The following is a 19,443-nucleotide window of genomic DNA, read 5'->3' on the forward strand; positions in this document are numbered from 1 at the left end:
TTTTACCATAGCCAGCATTAACTGTGCGATTGGACCAGATGGGGTAGCCTTCACTCCCCACGTGCATCAATGAGCCTGGGGCTCCCATGACCCTTTTGCCGGTTCACCAGTTGTCCTTCCTTGGACTACTTTTGGTAAGTACTAACCACTGCATATCAGGAACACCCCATAAGACCTGCCGGTTTGGAGATACTCTGACCCAGTCATCTAGCCATCACAATTTAGCCATTGTCAAACTCGCTCAGATCTTTAGCTTGCCCATTTTTCCTGCTTCCAACACACCAACTTCAAGAACTGACTGTTCACTTGCAGCCTAATATATCCCACACCTGGACAGGTGTCATTGTAGCGAGATAATCAATGTTATTCACTTTACTTGTCAGTGGTTTTAATGGCTGATTGGTATATATATATATATATATATATATATATATATATATATATATATATATATATATGCTTAATAATAGCACTCTCCACGTTTAGAAATTGTATTTTAAGTGTGTATTTAAACGTATTGCATTTTTAAGCCAGTTCCACATATTTCCATATTAATTCTGCCATTGAGAACTAAAGATTGTTTTAATTTTATGATCAGAAGATTACTTAGAGCACTTTCTTTTTCTTGCTTTTTTTTTATTTTTATTAAAAGGGTCATAACAGCCCTTTTCTAAAATGGTAGCTCAGGCTTGGCTAACCTGTGGCACTCCAGGAGTTGTGAAACTACAAGTCCCAGCATACCCTTCCAGCAATAAGCTGCTATATATTGGCAAAGCATGCTGGGGCTTGTTCTTTCACAACACCCGTAGTGCCACAGGTTAGCCAAGCCTGCGGTAGCTCTTTGAATTCAGATAGCATAATTAAGTAATCAATTTAATCTATACAAGAGTGCCAAAAGAATTTGTTTTTCATTTTTTCTTTTACATCAGATATCCTTACACACCACTCAACCTATTTATGCATTAGCCATGCTCTGCAACTGCCCCATTTGCAAGCAATTCTTTTAAACATTTGCTTTGATAGCACAAGACGCATTCATCATAGCACCCAACCGTCCCAATTTAGGCAGGACAGTCCTGATTTGATGACCACCCGCCATCCCGATCAGGACAGTTTTGTCCTGATCGGTGGGAAAGCTGGGAGAGATTCTGTTCACTGCTGCTCATCATCATCTATTTATTTATACAGCGCCACTAATTCCCGCAGCGCTGTACAGAGAACTCATTCGCAATAGTCCCTTCCCCATTGGAGCTTACAATCTAAATCCCCTAACATACACAAACAGACCGAGAGAGAGCAATTTAATAGCAGCCAATTGACGTACCAGTATGTTTTTGGAGTGTGGGAGGAAACCGGAGCACCTGGAGGAAACCCACGCAAACACGGGAAGAACATACAAACTCCACACAGATAAGGCCATGGTCGGGAATTGAACACATGACCCCAGTGCTGTGAAGCAGAAGTACTAACCACTAAGCCACCGGGCTGCCCACAGCTCTTGAACGGGTGGCACTGCAATTAAGTGGTTTGAAGGGGAGGGGAGGGAAGAATGGGATAACCTAGCACTTCAAAGGCGCTAGGCATGTCCCAGGGTGTGGCCATGCCCTCATCGGGTCGATGTCACTCCCCCCCCCCTTTCCCGATGCTGCCTACCTATGCATTCACTATTAGATTTGAGTTAAAAAAAATAAAACAAGCTTAGCAGACTAATTTGTCATAATACACAAGACAGTACTTGCAATACTAAAGTATGGGAGGCACATAGGACTGTAGTAAAGGGTAAAAAATTATTCAGGCTTACTTACCGTAAAGCAAAAACAAAAACACCTCACTGAATAACCAACGGCTACTCTTCACTTTTAACCCCTTAGGTAGGAAATACCAAAAACTAAAGTAAGAAGTGAATTAAATAATATTATCTAATATTTTACAGCTTGTCTTGGGGTTCTCTTTTTATGGTCAATAACCTGTCATTATTGACTACTACTAATGGTGGTATACAGACTCTCAATGACTGCTTGTGCAAACTGTTCACTATGTCACAAAAGCCAGATAGTTGGAATGGTCTTGATCACTGCTTGAGTGACAGCTACCCCCAGAGAGGTATGGAGTCTAACGGAGGAGAGGCATTCCCCAGGGATTCCCGCAAGGGAATATGGTCTTAGTTGCTCTCAACCACAGGTCGCGATCCTCTAGGTGGTGCAGACAGCTACGCCCAGAGAGGTGTGGATTCTAATGGAGGAGAGGTATTCATCAGGGATTCCCGCAAGGGAATATGATCTTAGCTGGTCGCGATCCTCTAGGGGGCGCAGAGCAGATGATACAGAGAACCACAAAGTAACTGTAAGGCAGAATGGAATGTAGCCTCAGGTGTATGGAATTCCGGAACAGAACGGGTGCTGTGCGATGATCAGCAGTATAGCCACGAATCTCGATAATAGGATAGGCTGAGCAGGAAGTACAGTCACAGGTCTAAACAGCGGAATAAGCTGAACAGATATAGCTATGTAGCGATGCACTGCGGTGAGCAGAAGTACTGATATCCACATAGGTGTTATAACTCTGGAACAGGACCGATGAGGAGCAATACTCTGCAGTGAGAACACGGTCTAACTCGCGAAGGCAGGAACAAAGGTAAGTATGAGCACGGACGGGAGTCAGAGGAGATGCTTCCTATCAGGTAGGAGACCTGATGAACTGACACCCATAGAAAAAAGGAGGACCTTTATAAAGGGAACTGGCTGGTGATCCTCCATCACTTGGCAAGATGGCATCAGAGGATAGAGGAACGCCAGGCTGTACAACAGATGGGAGTAGCCATGGGAAACCCATGGATACAAGGCTCAGAATGGAAATAAACTGGTGAGATGCGTGATACAATAGTTGTAGTAGAGTAGTTGCTGCCACCATAATGCGCCTTCACTGCTAACTGGAACTGCTTATTTCTGTGTGTAGTGTGTAGCTGCTGCAACACATTTTCCTCCTCTCCGCGAAAGCCAGGGGCCACTTCTCCCTTCTCTTGGATTTCTCAGCGGCCTTCGACACCGTTGACCACCCGCTCCTGCTCCTCACCCTTCAATCCTTTGGCCTCTCCGGCCCGGTCATGTCATGGTTCACCTCCTACCTTGCTGACCGTTCCTTCTCTGTCTCCACCTCTGGATCTCTCTCCCCCCCTCTTCCCTTCCAGTAGGGGTCCCCCAAGGCTCTGTTCTCGGACCCCTACTCTTCTCTCTTTACACCTCTTCCCTGGGGAAACTCATCAGCTCTTTTGGTCTCCAGTACCACCTTTATGCTGATGACACCCAACTCTACCTTTCCTCTCCCGATCTCTCTTCCTCCCTCCTCTCCAGGGTGTCTGCCTGCCTCTCTGCCATCTCCTCCTGGATGTCCTCTAGATTCCTCAAACTTAATCTCGCTAAAACCGAACTTATTGTTTTTCCTCCCGCTCATTCCCCCTCCCCTTCCGACCTTTCTATCTCTGTTCTCAACTCCTCTATTTCCCCTGTTCCTCAACTTCGCTGCCTCGGTGTCATCCTTGACTCCTCTCTCTCCTTTGCTCCTCACATTCTCTCTCTCTCGCCAAATCCTGCCACTTCCAGCTGCGGAATATCGCACGCATTCGGTCCTTCCTCTCCCAAGATGCCACTAAGGCTCTTGTCCACGCTCTTATAATCTCCCGCTTGGACTACTGCAACCTCCTCCTTACCGGCCTCCCCCGCACTCATCTCGCTCCCCTTCGCTCTGTACTTAATGCAGCCGCTCGGCTCATTTTCCTTTCTCGCCGCTCCTTTTCTGTCTCCCCCCTATACCAATCCCTTCACTGGCTCCCCTTCCCCTACAGAATAGTGTTCAAGCTCCTCACACTTACTTTCAAGGCCCTCTCCAACTCTACTGCTCCCTACATCTCCAACCTTATTTCCATCCACGCTCCATCCCGCCCTCTGCATTCGGCTAATGACCGTCGCCTCACCTCCCCCCTGGTTACCTCCTCCCATGCTCGCATCCAAGACTTCTCCAGCGCTGCCCCACTTCACTGGAACCAGCTCCCCCGCTCCATCAGAACATCCCCCAACTTGTCCAGCTTCAAACGGGCCTTAAAAACCCACCTCTTCCTCAAAGCCTTCCAGTCCCCCACCTAACCGACCTCCTTCCAGCCTCCCACCTACCGCCCTCCCTATCCTGCCTCCCTCCTCGTAATTCTCCTCTCCCCCCTCTCCCTCTCTGTGCTCTCCCCCTTTCCTCCTCCCACCCTTGTGTCTCTGTCCGTCCTACCCTCCCCTTAGATTGTACGCTCCTTTGAGCAGGGCCTCCTCTCCTCCTGTTCTCCACCACCTTAACTCTGCTCTCCAGCTCCTTGTCTCCTCCGTGAGGTCCTCCTGCCCTTCTGCCCCTCTAGCTTCATCGCTGTGCTTTTTGTTAACTGTACCGTGCTGTCTCACCCTGTATCGTGTTTCTATATGTCCCTGTACGGCGCTACGGATAACTAGTGGCGCCTTATAAATAAAAATTAATAATAATAATAATAATTTTTATTGGTGACTTGTGGCTGCTTCCTGCTAACCGTTACCTTTGGCTCAGGACTGCAGGGTAACATGCAAAGCATTAACTCAAGGCACTGGGTTCAACACAGGACAGCCGGGAAACGGATTAGAGAGTTATCCCTTATCTGTAGGTCACAGTATAACAGTAGGATCTTGTAGGCAGAATGGTGTCCTGTCCTACAAAGTCCTTACAAGCACAGTGATACACATGCCTGTTGTAAGGATGATCACCTCAGAAAAACAAGATGGTGCACCCTTTACATTGGGCTCTGCTGCCCTATTTATACAGTTTCTACACACATTGGCAGGGGGTAATTCAGACTCCTCTGATGCACTATACCTGGGCTGGGATATCATCACATTTAATGCTTAATATTGGGGGCAGCTCTAGCCACAATAAACACAATATCCAGAATTCTACAATTTAACAAATAACTGCTTCATCATTGGAATATTTCCACAAGAAGCCCTAACACACTGAAGTGGGCACAAAGAGGAGACAAAGGATGATGACCCCCTATTGTCCATTCAAGCTAAAGAATTTGGTGGCAAATGTAACACTATCCCCTCAGACCAAGGGGTAAATGTATCAAGCTGCAATTATTTCAGCAATTTCAAATCGCTTTAAATCGCTCAAGATCACTGGGGATTTTATGTGCAAAGTCGTCATATGTATTAACCTGCGATTTTGACATTCCAAAATCCAATCTCCGGCGATATGAGTCGATTTTAAAACACCTATCCCACTGATGTTTTAGTCAAACTCTCTGGAAATTCAACAGAAACAGAAACTCGCCCGAAATTTAACAGAAAAGAAACCATACAGTTAGAGCTGTCTGCCCATTCTTAACATAACAGGAGAGACAATTCAAGTTTTAAATATGAGGGTAATCAATATTTCTTGTTTAGAAGGGCATACGATTACTAATTACCGTATATACTCGAGTATAAGTCGACCCGAATATAAGCCGAGGCACCTAATTTTACCACAAAAAACTGGGAAAACTTATTGACTCGAGTATAAGCCTAGGGTGGGAAATGCAGCAGCTACTGGTAAATTTCAAAAATAAAAATAGATAACTTAACTGAATGCTGGCCCCTCGATAAGGTCTGAATCATGCCCTATATCCTTGTGCTACCTCCCCACACTATATCACTTCCCCACACTACAATGTAACAGTGTAATGTGGGCTACTTGAAAGAAGAGAGATTGCTAGACTAATGAAGGAGAGAGGGAGATGGCTGCTATTTCATAAATAAATAAATAATAATAATATAAATCAAGGGGATTTTGGGATTAGACTGCATCTGAATCTTAATAATGATAGCGCTCAATTTTTAATATACTGGTGAGAAATAGCAAAAACAAATGTATAAAAATTGACCAGACATTCAATTTAACATAAGAGGATAAATACAATCAAAAGATGAGCCATGCAATTGAATCATGATAAAATTGTGATAATGCTACCACATAAATAAGGCACAAGGTTAAAATTTATATATAAAAGAAACCAATGTCCAGTGCATGGCAAATTGTATCCAATGGGTACTTCCGTGATTGAGCCCGGGAAAGCTGCTAATAACAAGTCTATGTAGTAGGTCCCGTAAGAACAGTCTTAAACCAACCTTATAAATTTAGTCCACAAAGAGGTAGGGAAGTCCAGCGGTTCTCCTAAGATGTACCCTAGGTGACAGAAAAGGGGATCCCCAACAGCGCTAATTCCACGCTGAAGACGGTAATCCACGGAGGTAGTACAGAGAGCGTCTGAGTTCAGCTGTTCCCGACGTGGCTCTGCGCAGTGTGACGTGATGTGAGAGGTCACTCTGCACAGGCTCCACATGCACCACCCACCTTGCCCGCTCTGCTGCAGCCTGCATTGCGCTCAGTACGGCACCTCACTCTGCTGCCGCCGGCCACCTCAAGCAGGTATTTTTCATTGTCCTGGAGCTTCACTCGAGTATAAGCCAAGGGGGGGCTTTCTCAGCACAAAAAATGTGCTGAAAAACTCGGCTTATACTCGAGTATATACGGTATCTTATGGGGGCCAAATTATTTTATGAATAAATTAGTGGGCCACATTTCATTAATAATTATATGTAAGGGATTTTTTATTTTATTATATTAGAGTGGCATACTACATGCTGCCACTTGTAGTGTCACAAATATGTACTTTACATGGTGTCCCCCATTCAGAGATATTACATGTTGCCACATCAGAAAAAAAATAATTAAATAGTATGCCACTATAATATAATAAAATAATATAAAAATTCTTACATATAATCATTAATGAAATTTGGCCACACTAATTTATTCCTAAAATAATTTGGCCCCCGTAAGATAATTAATAATCATTGTTGCCCCTCATAACTAAAACTTGAATTGTGTCTCCTGTTATGTTAACATTGGCCAGCAGTGGAAAGCTGATGTGTTTGCAATCTCTCCTATCCAAAGCATGTTAAATCTGGCAATTTTCAAAGCAATCTCAGGCGAGTTTGCAAAATCACATCATCATACATATGGCGACTTGTATTGTTAAAGTGGCCAAACATCAGGATGGCAATTTTGGTAAAAGTCACTTTACTGGCGATTTACTATCAACTCGCACTTTCATACATCGGTGAGTTTAAACTCGCCAGATAAAATCACTGAAAAACTCAAATCGCAGCTTGATACATTTACCCCAAAATATTTAATCAACCGACTACTTGTCTCAACGTATGCTCTTTCAGTCTCACACAATATGCTGTCACAAAGGTGGAAATATACAAATCAATATACTTTTTGCATGTACAATAACATACCAGGAGCACTGCATCCATAATAGGAAAAAAAATGATAGAATAAGTTATATATTTCTATTCTCATGTGGGGGAACGTGGATCCAGTCACATCTGTGCCTAAGTGTGTCTCATAAATGTTGACACCATCTACACTCCAATTTCTGTAATAAGAACTTTGACCCGTATCAGCAGGCGATTTATGATGAGGACTGAGTATACAAAGAATCTGAACAGAAATAAGGTGGCACACACACACACACACCTGGGATATGGCTGGAATTTTCACGCCCTGGGCTTCAGCAGCTAACATTACATTCCAAACACACCCAATGCTATCTCTCTTAGAATTACTGGTCTCACACACCCTACCTGAGGCTCTGCGTCACTGTGCAGGTACGTGCAAGGAAGAGAGAAAAAAAATCTGTGGAAAACACAGCTAAATATATAGCTGGAAACATGAACAAAAAAGCATAAAGTGGTGAAGTGCACCAAAGATTCTGGACACATTCACACACATGAACCTAAACATTAAGTAAGAGAGCAGAATAACTATAGACACATTTTAGTGATGCATTTTTAACATACTTTTTATGCATTACACTAATACTATTATTTATTATTATTAATTTTTATTTATAGGGCACCACAAAGTATCCGTAGCGCCGTAAAAGGACAAACAATGGCACAGTACAAGGTGAAACAGCACAGTACAAGTAACAGTAAGCACTATAACTCTGGGGGCTCAGGCACAGCATAAAAGAGAGGGAGGGAGGGGAAAAGTGAGTATAGGCAGGTAACTATGGCCCAAGACGGTGGGTACGGATGACAGGTTGAGAGTCACTGAGGGGAGCGGAGAGAAGCGAGAGGAGACAGAGGGCAGAGGGACTGAGAGGAGGTGAGCTGAGTAGCTGGAGAGCGCAGTTAAAAGTGATGGAAACAGAAGGTAGGAGAGCCCTGCTCAAAGGAGCGAACAATCTAAAGGGAGGGGAAGACAGACAGACACATGGATGAGATGGAGAGACAGGAGAAACGGAGACGGAGTCGAGGAAGGGGGAGAAGGGAAGAAAGGATGAGAAAGAGAGGTAGCCGACCGGTGGGAGTTTAGGCATGAGACTGGAAGGCTTTAAGGAAAAGGTGGGTTTTTAATGTTCGTTTGAAAGAGGACAGATTAGGGGAAGTTCTGATGGAGCGGGGGAGCTTGTTCCAATGGAGGTGAGCGGCCCGGGAGAAGTCTTGGATACGTGCGTGAGAGGAGGTAATCAGAGGGGAAGAGAGGCGACGATCGTTGGACGATCGCAGTGAGCGGGAGGGAGTGTGAATAGAGATAAGGTTAGAGATGTAGGGAGCAGTGGAGTTTGGTGAGGGCCTTGTAAGTCAGAGTGAGGAGCTTGAAAAGGATTCTGTAGGGGAAGGGGAGCCAGTGAAGGGCTTGGTAGAGTGGGGATACAGAGGTGGAACGGCGAGAGAGGAAAATAAGCCTAGCAGCGGCGTTAAGTACAGATCTAAGGGGGAGCGAGATGAGAGAGGGGGAGGCCGATAAGGAGAAGGTTGCAGTAGTCCAAGCGGGAGATAATCAGAGAGTGGACGAGAGATTTGGTGGCATCCTGGGAGAGGAAGGGCCGAATGCGGGCAAAGTTGCGAAGCTGGAAACGGCAGGATTTGGCGAGAGAGTGAATGTGAGGGGCAAAGGAGAGAGAGGAGTCGAGGATGACACCTAGGCAGCGGAGTTGGGGAACAGGGGATGTTTGTGTGCTGGTAACGCATGAAAAATATGATAATCGAGGTCTAAAAATGCTGCGTTAGTTTTACAAAACAATGATGGTAACACACCTATGAGACATAGATTTTATGTGTTTTCATAGGTTAATAAGATGAAAAGTGAATTAACTGCAGAAAAGTGTGAATAAACCCTCAGGAATCTTTTCAGAACATTTTGGCTTAATCTAAATCCTGTCTAGGACAAGTAACACTTCCCTTTCAATTTGAAAATACAGCCTATCTATAGATAACTTTATTTCAGGGCCAGTCAAATCCCATGAGCCAGGTAATCAATATGCTTTACAATAAATAATTAAATAAATAAAATAATGACTGCTAACTTTTTGCTATAATTTCTATTTATGTCAATGGATGCACAACCTTCCTGGCTTATTAAAATGTCAAGCTAGCTCCCCAATTTTACTTTCTGGTTCCAGAATTCCACATTATTTTATCCATCCCTGCCTTACTTCCAATTGGGTAATATGAGATGAAGTTGACATATTATTTGCCCAGTATACCAAGGTAAAAAAACAAAAAAACATTTCAACAGAACATGTGCAATGTATTCTGAAAACATCCTTATTTTATTTTAATTATACTATTTTAGAGATTTATTTTTTTAGAAAGACATCTGCAATACATATTTTATGAGCACACAAACCTTTTTAACATTCAAAGAATGAGTAAACATTGACTAAATATTTTCCTTTCCAGCTCCCTCTGTCACTAATAATATATTTATATGATCTCACTTGTGGCCATTATGTAGGGCAGGCCTGAACAACTTGTAGCTCTCCAGCTGTTGTGAAACTACAAGTCCCAGTATACTTTGGCAGCTACCCGCTGGTATAGGATGCTGGGACTTGTAGTTTTACAACACCTGGAGAGCAAAAGTCTGTCCAGGCCTGATGTAGGGCATCAGCAACAAACTCTTCTGACCCATCTTCGACTGGACAGTAAATCGTATTAACAAGGTTGGAAAAGGCTCCTCTCCTTTAGTTATTAGATTAAAGGGAGGCAGCAGAATTTCAGCCTCTATTATCCTGTAGTGTTCAATGACAACTGCACAATAAACTCAAAGGTGGAGATTCAATTGCCCAAGATGTGCAGCCGGACATCACTGTAAGATCATGTTGGGCACATTGGCAGCCATTAACGTATGGAATCTCACACCTCTATGGGGTGGAGGAAAAATAAGTGGAGGTTCCATTCCGAACATCAGTGCGATGCGTCTCTGTGGACTGTTCCAAAGACACATTGCACTGAATTCAATCTCCTCAAAAGTGTTTGGCTCCCTATATAAGCTCTTCAGTGTCGAGTATGTAATTTCCAATGCCCCATTTTTTGTATTAAGATTGATAGAGGGGCAGACTTTTACACTTCTCAGCTGAGATGAGCCCCAGGCTGGGTAAGGTAACAATATTACCCCAGCAGACACTCACTGAAAACTTGCACAACTGGAGGAGCGAGGGCAGATATATATTAGTAATGACAAACACTTTTTTGCCAGGGTTTACTAGTTAACGGGAAAATTAGGAGGGAAAAAGTTTACATTAGATGATTAAAAAAATCATACCAGGTTTTTTCCTTTGAGGTGGTATAGTTTTAACTGACCAAAATAACAAGCAAACATTAGCAGGGTAGAGGAGTAGAAAACAGGAACAGGAAAAGAGGCAAATTATGATTATATGCATAAAACACATAAACACTTGTAAGCATGTTAGACCTGTCACAAATTATCTATTCTTCTTTTCTGTGTCACAAATTTTCATAATATTCTCCTAAATCTAGTACTCAGAAGCTATCAATAAATGTCAAGGGGAGGGTTTAGACAGAAAGTGAATAGTCAGTTCATGAACTTGATGTGTTGGATGCGGATGATTGGGCAAGCATAAGGATCTAAGTGACTTTGACAACGGGCAAATTGTGATGGCTAGACAACTGGGTCAGAGCATCTCCAAAACGGCAGGTCTTGTGGGGTGTTCCCGTTATGCAGTGGTTAGTACCTACCAAAAGTGGTCCCAGAAAGGACAACCGGTGAACTGGCCAGAGGGTCATGGGTGCCCATGGCTCATTGATGCATGTGGAAAGCGAAGGCTAGTCCGTCTGGTCCAATCCCACACAAGAGCTACTGTAGAACAAATTGCTGAAAAAATGAATGCTGACTATGATAGAATGGTGTCAGAACTCACAGTACATCCCAGCTTGCTGCGTAGCTGCAGACCGATCGGAGTGCCCGTGCTGATACCTGTCCATCACCAAAAGCGCCTAGAATGGGTACGTGAGTGCCAGAACTGGGCCATGGAGCAATGGAAGAAGGTGGCTTGGTCTAATAAATCATGTTTTCTTTTACATCAAATGGACAGCCAGGTGTGTGTACGTCGTTTACCTGGGGAAGAGATGGCACCAGGATGGACTAGTGTTACACCTGTGTTTTGGAAGTGTGAATTCATATTACTAAAGCACCTGTTCTTTGCTGGCACACTAGCCTTTTCCACATTTTCATCTAGCAGATAAAAAGGCTGCTGAAATCCATTCCTAACTGGAAAACATAACATCCTGTCACACAAAAGCGAAAAAAAGTTTTTGGAAGTATAAAAGCAGTATTTCTCTAGCAAATAAAAAAATGCTCATGAAAACTGTTCTAAAATACTGCTTTTAAAACACAGCTGTGACACCAGCCTAAAGGAAACAAGCAACCAGTGAAAAGACTGTGTAGATTGCAGTATAGAAAAACACACTACAAATATAGTTCACAAACACAGATTATAAAACAGACAAAAATGAAAACAACTACAACTATATTTTGCATGTCATTTTAACATAGGAACAAACATGCAGGATACAGTCCAAATAATACTCATACACTAACAAAAAGAGGTAGATTCAATGAACAACGCGGGCGTAATTTTACCATTAACTAGGGCTCAGGGAGCTGCGAGCAAAAATCAATGCTGAAATTACCATAGTAACAGTAATAATGCGCAGCAATTACCGTAATAACAGTAATTGTGCGCGCCCTGCGTTGTTCTAAAGAACAATGTGGGGAATTGAATCTACCCCAGAGTTTAAAAATATATAAGAATCAAAAGGTAAAAAACACACTTCTGTAAAAAAATACCTTAGGCTTTGACTGCAAACTGAAGCATGGCCCATACAAAGAGACTACAGATCTCTACAAACATCTGATTAGGTAAATGCAGTCGGACAATGATTGCACTAATAGCCAAATCCAGACATTCTGAGCCTGATTCATTAAGGAGCATATCTGGCGATTGCAAGCAGGCGCGGGCTGGGAGAGGGATGGCCGGGGGGCACACAGGCGGCCGCATCATATGACAGGGGATGCAGCCGCGTCATTGATGACACGGCCGCATCCCGTCATGTGATGCGGACGCGGGGGGAAAACTATGTTTTTTGCATCCGGGAGGGCCCCCCTGCCCCCCGGGCCAGCCCGCCCCTGATTGCAAGGGGCGTATAATACACACAATTACTCTGTATGTGCCCAGAACCGGACCATACACCACAGAGTGCAGTAGCATCCGATTTATCTACGAATGCAAAGGACACTGCGATTTCAAGGAGGGAACGGTGTAGGTATAGGGTGTATGCCAATGTATAGTAAGGATATGCCAAGTTTGAGCGGCAGCAGCGTCCGATTCAAACTGCCCATCTCTCAGGTATCTCTTGCTCCAGCTACCGGTCTAGTCTAAATGCCGATTACTAGTGATGATGGCTGGGAATGTATGCTAGATGTATTTGCAATCAGAAGCAATGGTAAAAAATTATTTTATGTACAGTAGACATTCATATCCTCCTACTAATAAATGTATTTCATAGAATTTTATTATTTTATTTTCTTTAAAAAATACTTTTTTTTTTTTTTTTAATGTTTTGTCATTCACGACTATATTTTTAACAGGTGACATTAACTGAATCGTTTTGAATTAAAAAAAATTCTGTGCGCTCTTTGGTGAGTTTATATTGCACATAGATATTGGACGCATCCTGCAGTGTCTTGTCTAGTAGAGCAAAGCAGACCTACACCCGTATTTATCTCCACAGGTTTCTTCAGATCCGCTCCTTGTTGAATTTTGACTTGCATATAACCAATTTACAGGAGTTTATTTATATACCGCCACTGATTCCGCAACGCTGTACAGAGAACTCATTCACATCAGTCCCTACAGTCTAAATTCCCTAACACACACACACACACACAGACAGACTATGCTCAATTTTGATAGCAGCCAATTAACCTACTAGTATGTTTTTTGGAGTGTGGGAGAAAACCTGAGCATCTGACATGGTTACTGCTTTTTTTTTTCTTTACTTTCCTTAATGAATCAGGCTCATTATTGTCTGTATGCGCCCCTTAATGAATCAGGCCCTCTGTCTGAACTTGTCTGTTTTCCACATATTCTTTATACTACAATCAATTTAACAAATATGTGTGAATTTCTTGATGATGTGTCTGGAAACATCCCCCTTTCTCTATTGTTTGATTTCGTGTTGTTAAACCCGTAGGGTAAATAACAATGAGTAGAACATACAGCTCAAGGCTTTCCCAGTCTGAGGGTGAGGAGGATGAATACAGCATACAAAATGTATTTCCTTGTTCAAGTAGATATTAGAACATATGCTGTATGCAACAGACTACTAATCACTAAAACTGCACACGATGTGCTACGTATTTACTTCTGATGAAATAGACATACAATTTCCCATCTTTTTTCCTTAATGACTTTTGTTTAAGCCTAGTTGTTTTTATAGAACATTCTATGACTTTCTTTTGTATACAATGCAATATTCATGGTTTCATATTTTAAGCACACTGCATGATATACAATGGAAAAGAAAAAAGATATGGGCAAATCCAGGGTAAATATGATAGTAGAAAAGGCGGGGTTTCTATGAAACAAATATCTGAAAATAAGCGAAATAGAAAAAACAATAAAAAATGGAGTTGATGGAATTGGAAGAATATATATACTGTAACACACTGGTAATGTGTATCTATCTGCACACACATTATATATGTGTGTGTGTGTGTGTATATATATATATATATATATATATATATATATATATATATATATATATATATATATTTATATATATATAATTTAGGTAACTCTTGGATGTACCAACCACCAGGCTGATTGTCTACTGACATCATCGCACTCACATTGACTTCTTTACAATAAGCAATGTAGTGTATAGCCAGAGCTAACATCAACGTGTTTTATCTGCATCGTTCCACCTCAGATGTACTTTAATTGCAGTTTACGACTAGCCAGACACACCGTAGAAACTAGTACGACGTTTCCTGCAGTAATGCTGTCGGCCATCTCTGGTAACAGATATGCTGTTTCTCAGTTGCTAATAAGCGCACAATGGCACACGCCAGCACCACAGTAGTATAGTCTGCCCCCTCCATGTGCCTTGCTACATGTCACGGGATGTCTCCTGTGCTCTGCCTTCACGGCTGGGAAGGTTTAACGTTTCCAAAAAAGGAAGTCCCAGACATCTTCTCACCCCCTCCCTCTGCAGGCTCTGCTGAAGGAGAAGGAACGCCCCTGCAGCCTACATGGCCATATTAGGACATATAGGGCAATCCTTGGTCTCGCTGCTCAGCCAAATGCATAGAAGGAATCAGAAAAAAGAAGTGTTTTACAATCTCACAGATTCTGCTGCCTGCTCTACTTACCATGCGCAGTACGAACCCCCTCCCTTGTAAATGCTGAATAAAGCACCTGCTTCAAACGTTCTTACTGCTGGTATATGAGAAACTAACTGCTGGGAATTTGATTTTTTTTGCTGTATAGCTGGAGTCATGCTACTGAGCTGATTACATGACATCCGTCAGTCTAAGCAGCATTGTTTGACACATTGCACTTGTTTCAATAAATTACAATATGTAATGACACAAACTACAAGGTCGTGCAAGCTTTCTGCACCAAAAGGTTGAAAACTAGTGAGTCCTAGTTGTGCACCTATATTACAAAGGCCACAGCTAGAAATTACAATTTATAACTCAAAAAGAGGAAGAAACATCAAACTTCCTGGCAGGCAATGATTATATTTTCATGTTATGACTATATAAAGCTAAAATGAAATAGGCCATTATTATCAGCTTGAATAGCCTTCTGTGTAAAAGAAAATATGTTTTGTACATTTATGCATTTACAGTTCACAGTTTCCCCCATCCCTTGCCAAAATCAGGTACATATAAGTCATTTTCCTATCAGGGTGGCATTAGAGCATTAAAATCTTGTGTTTGGACATTACCATGAATATTCATTCTGTCCTACAAATTGCCAACTGCAGCCAATGTAGGCCATACTCATGGTTATGAGGGTGTCATCCTTAAGATCGAAACCTAATGAACTAAAATGGTAAAATATGTGCATTTTTTTATTTTTGTTCTTATTAAACCATATAGCATGTTCTGATAATATTATTACATTAACAAATACATTGTTGCAGGCTACACTTGGCTCAAAAAAACATGTTTATGTTTAGTGTATGTGTATGTTTATGTTTAGTATATGTTTTTTTCTTTAATGTATCATTTCGTATGTACTGTGTGGGATTTAAATATCTTATATCATTTAGCAGCATGAGACAAAATCATACAATTCACCTTGCCTTTTTACGCATGGTGCTATCATGTTAAAATGATTCACAAAGCATTGAATAATCTTACAAATCAATGCACCACAAGGTTAATACCCAAAAAAATACAAATGACTGTGTAAACTAGTGTACATTTTCATAGTGGTGCATCACATTTGCAGCACAGAGAGATCTGTACAATGTGCTGAGTCTTGGTAATCTATGAACTGCAAAACAGTACTATGCAGGCTTCACTAAAAGCAATCAGGTTACAAAGATTACAGCTTGATATTTGTTCAAGGCCTGCTTTGGTTTACTTCCTATATTGTAAAGGCTTATGAAATAGAGAAAGGTTAGGGAAGAACACTGCACAAGCCATATAAGGGGAATTTAGAAAGCGTGTGTTGCATAAGGTGCAAGCTATGGTTATATGACTCAGTGATATGACATAGCTTTCTTAAACCTTGCAGCCAACATGCAAGTGATATTTCACTAGAGATAGACTATCAGTTTTGGGCAAAAAAAACAACCATATTCCTCATGGTGTGGCAATTCTCTATTTCATCTGGAAGATTGTAAATATGTTAATCCTCAAATATTGTTTTCCTGCATTAATTTTGAGATTACACCAAGCAGGTCACTACTTTTCTACATTGGCTCACTGGACTGATGTTGGTGATGCACAGCTGGGAAATATATTATGCTTTACTATAAACATGATAGCACTTAGACCCATTTTTCTGCCAGTGGTGAACACATTAGTATAGTCAGTCTATACACTCTTTCAAGAAACCTGCCCCATAACATAGTTGGAGGATTTGTGAGCCGGCCACTACGACACTATGCTATAAAAAAAATTGGTTTTATTATTATTTGTATATATACGTTTTTCAGAATTAATTAATCAGCACAATAGTTTGTAAACATTTTAACCATGGAAAATTATGTCTATAAATGGTCAAATTTTTTTTAAATTTAGTTTGGGTGCCATTCACTAAGATAATATAAATCACAATGTTCTAAATATCTTCGGTCAGGAGTTATCCATATCCGACAGGTACCCCTGAAGGCTCCAACATACCAGAGCTACCATTATCTATCCTACTACTGCTTACATGATTCAAAGGTGTTTTGTTGATGACCCTCCATTCAAATGAAATATCTCAGGGAAGGGACGGTGACAACATTGCTATTACTTTGAAAAAGGTTGTCTTAGTTAGTAGTTGGGATGATTTCAGTGCTGCACCACTGGAGCCAGACCAAAGTTAAGTAAAACTTTCTATTTTATCTAATATTTTATAGTGCACTCCACTCAAAACTAAAATGTTACATTTTGGCCAGTGTTACCTTTTATTAATAGACTTCCTTTCACTGAAAATGTACTTTCCAATATTCCTTGATGGAACAAGTAAACACATTTACAATATAGTCTTCTATTAAAAGTCTTTATTTTGGACATGATGAATAAGCATCCTTTTTGATTAAATAAGTGTTTTTATACCATCACTTCTTAAGAAATTAGATGTGTGCTAATTCATTCTGGAAAACGTGACTACATAAAGTGCATCCTATAAAAGTGTCCATGCCCACCCTGTACTCATTAGTAGAGGTGGAAGTGGATTTTTTTTTTATAGAATACAGAGTACAAAAAAGGATAATAAAAGGTAAATCAAACCAAAATCTGCATTCCCACACTTTTATAGAACATCTCCCATTGAGTTCTACAATTATTATGAAATTACGGACTTAAATACCATTAACAGATTATTAAAAATTAGCAGTTAGTGAACAATGAAAGTATTCTATTCACAAACTGTTTTGTACAGGACTGGTTTCACGTAAAAGCGATTGAGTGCTGCACTTGAGTGCAATGTTCTGAACCTGAACCATTGTGCATGCAGAATCTTCACAGCTGAGGCTCTTGTGTGACAGGAGACAATCATTTCCTGTTAACTGTAATGTGTCACTACTGGACCAAGTCATAGCTTCAGAATGCTGTAGTCTTCTATCTGGAAAAAATAGCATTCATTTCACCCTGTGTGTTCAATCTGGTATTGTTATATGTCACCAATGAAATAACAAATTGCTACTAGCATCTGATTCTATGAGCTGTCCAGCGGATTGGCTCTTTGACCATTTGTCAAAATAAAAGTCGTACACTTTGCAGCAATTTATGGGGAGTGTGTGTGTGTGTGTTTGTGTGTGTGTGTGTGTATGTATGTATATATATATATATATATATATATATATATATATATATATATATATATATGCTCATAACCCATGAGTGCTTGCCTGTTTTTTTTTTTTACTTTTTGAATCCATTTCTATTGATTCCATTGGGGGGAATCAATAGACTGCTGCCTTTGAGTATAGAGCCTGGACCGGACGTTAGGCACTTAATATGAATTTGTGCATATTCAGACGCTTCTCCCCTTCTCCTACAGTTATTAACTAATTAAGCTCCATAGGATAGGATAGCAAAGCTTAATTTAGGCTGAAAGAAAGGCTTTTAACACAGGACCACCCTGCCATCATGGAATGTAATATATGGAGATATGCATGACAGAAACCCTAATTCTGAAACGCTTCTTGGTAAACAGATTGCTAGAAGTAATAACGTCTTCCACATAAAGAATTTTAATTCCAGAGACTCCAAAGGTTCAAATGAAGGCTGTTGAAAAGCTATCAGAACCAAGTTTAGGACCAAATGAGCTTTGAAGGAAGACTGTACAAGCAGTACATCCTGCAAAAACATGTGAACCTCTGGCATTATAGCCGACTAACAGTAGACCAACAGGCAGAGATCTGAACCTGAGTCTTAAGCAACTGTCAAGACCTTCTTGCTAAGACATCAAGAGTTGGACCACCCTAAAGGAAGAGGTATGAAAAACCTTCCTCTCGAACAAAAAAATATAAATTTTCCACCCACTGTGAAAATTTTTGCCTGAAATAGACTTTCCAGCCTTAAGTATGACCTGAACCACACTATACGAGAGGCCCTTTTAGAATAATGGCCTCAACACCCACGTTGTTAATGCCAACCAAGCCAACTCCTGATGAAGAAAAGATAGACCACTTTAGCTGAAGCCGCCACTACAACCCCTTTGCCACATTAAGAATGTCCGTGTACAAAGCTCTTCTTGGACAACCTGGTGCGAAGAGTATTCCCGGAGCACCTTCTCTCTTTACTGTTTTCAGAACCCATGGAAGGTAAATTAGTTGATAATCAAATGAAACCAACATTGCGTCTACCAGAAACATTTTACCTTGTGGTACAACAAAGATGCCATCATACAGACATCCAGGTGAACCCACTTTCCACAATCTGACAAAAAACCTCTAGGTGAAGGGACCATTCCGTGGAACATATAGCATGCCTGTCTGCTTCCAAACTTGTCACCCCTGAAATGAATACCACCAATATTGCTGGAACATTCAGTTCCACTGAGCGCATCATCGTACCCGTCTCTTTCATTGCCAGGGAGCTCTTGGTCCCTCCCAGACATTTTATATATACACCACAGTTGTGGCATTATCCGACTGAATTTTTATGGCTTTTCCATGTAGAAGAGCCTGAGCCCTTATTAGTGTTTAATATCGCTCTTTGTTCTACAACATTGATGGAAAACTTCAACTCTTCCTTGGACCAGCAGACTTAGCTCTTGAACCACTCTCCTTATGTGATATGGCAGAAAAGTGGTAAAACAGAGGGACAGATGTACAGCACAATCAA

General features: G+C 41.3%; 1 protein-coding gene across 5 annotated transcripts in view; it reads right to left on the reverse strand.

Moving 5' to 3' along the window:
• The window catches only part of MUS81 (MUS81 structure-specific endonuclease subunit), a 109,003-nt gene that overhangs the window by 86,950 nt on the left and 2,610 nt on the right, over positions 1–19,443 (reverse strand). The window contains exon 1 of one of the 5 annotated variants that reach the window (XM_075188640.1): positions 14,396–14,544. The exons of the other annotated variants lie outside the window; for them this stretch is intronic. The gene's annotated coding sequence lies outside the window, so the exon portion shown is untranslated. Of the gene's footprint in view, positions 1–14,395; positions 14,545–19,443 lie in introns of those variants that run through there. 5 annotated transcript variants of the gene reach the window in all.

Source organism: Mixophyes fleayi, chromosome 10 (genome assembly GCF_038048845.1).
Source record: "Mixophyes fleayi isolate aMixFle1 chromosome 10, aMixFle1.hap1, whole genome shotgun sequence".
In the NCBI taxonomy this organism is placed as follows: domain Eukaryota; kingdom Metazoa; phylum Chordata; class Amphibia; order Anura; family Limnodynastidae; genus Mixophyes; species Mixophyes fleayi.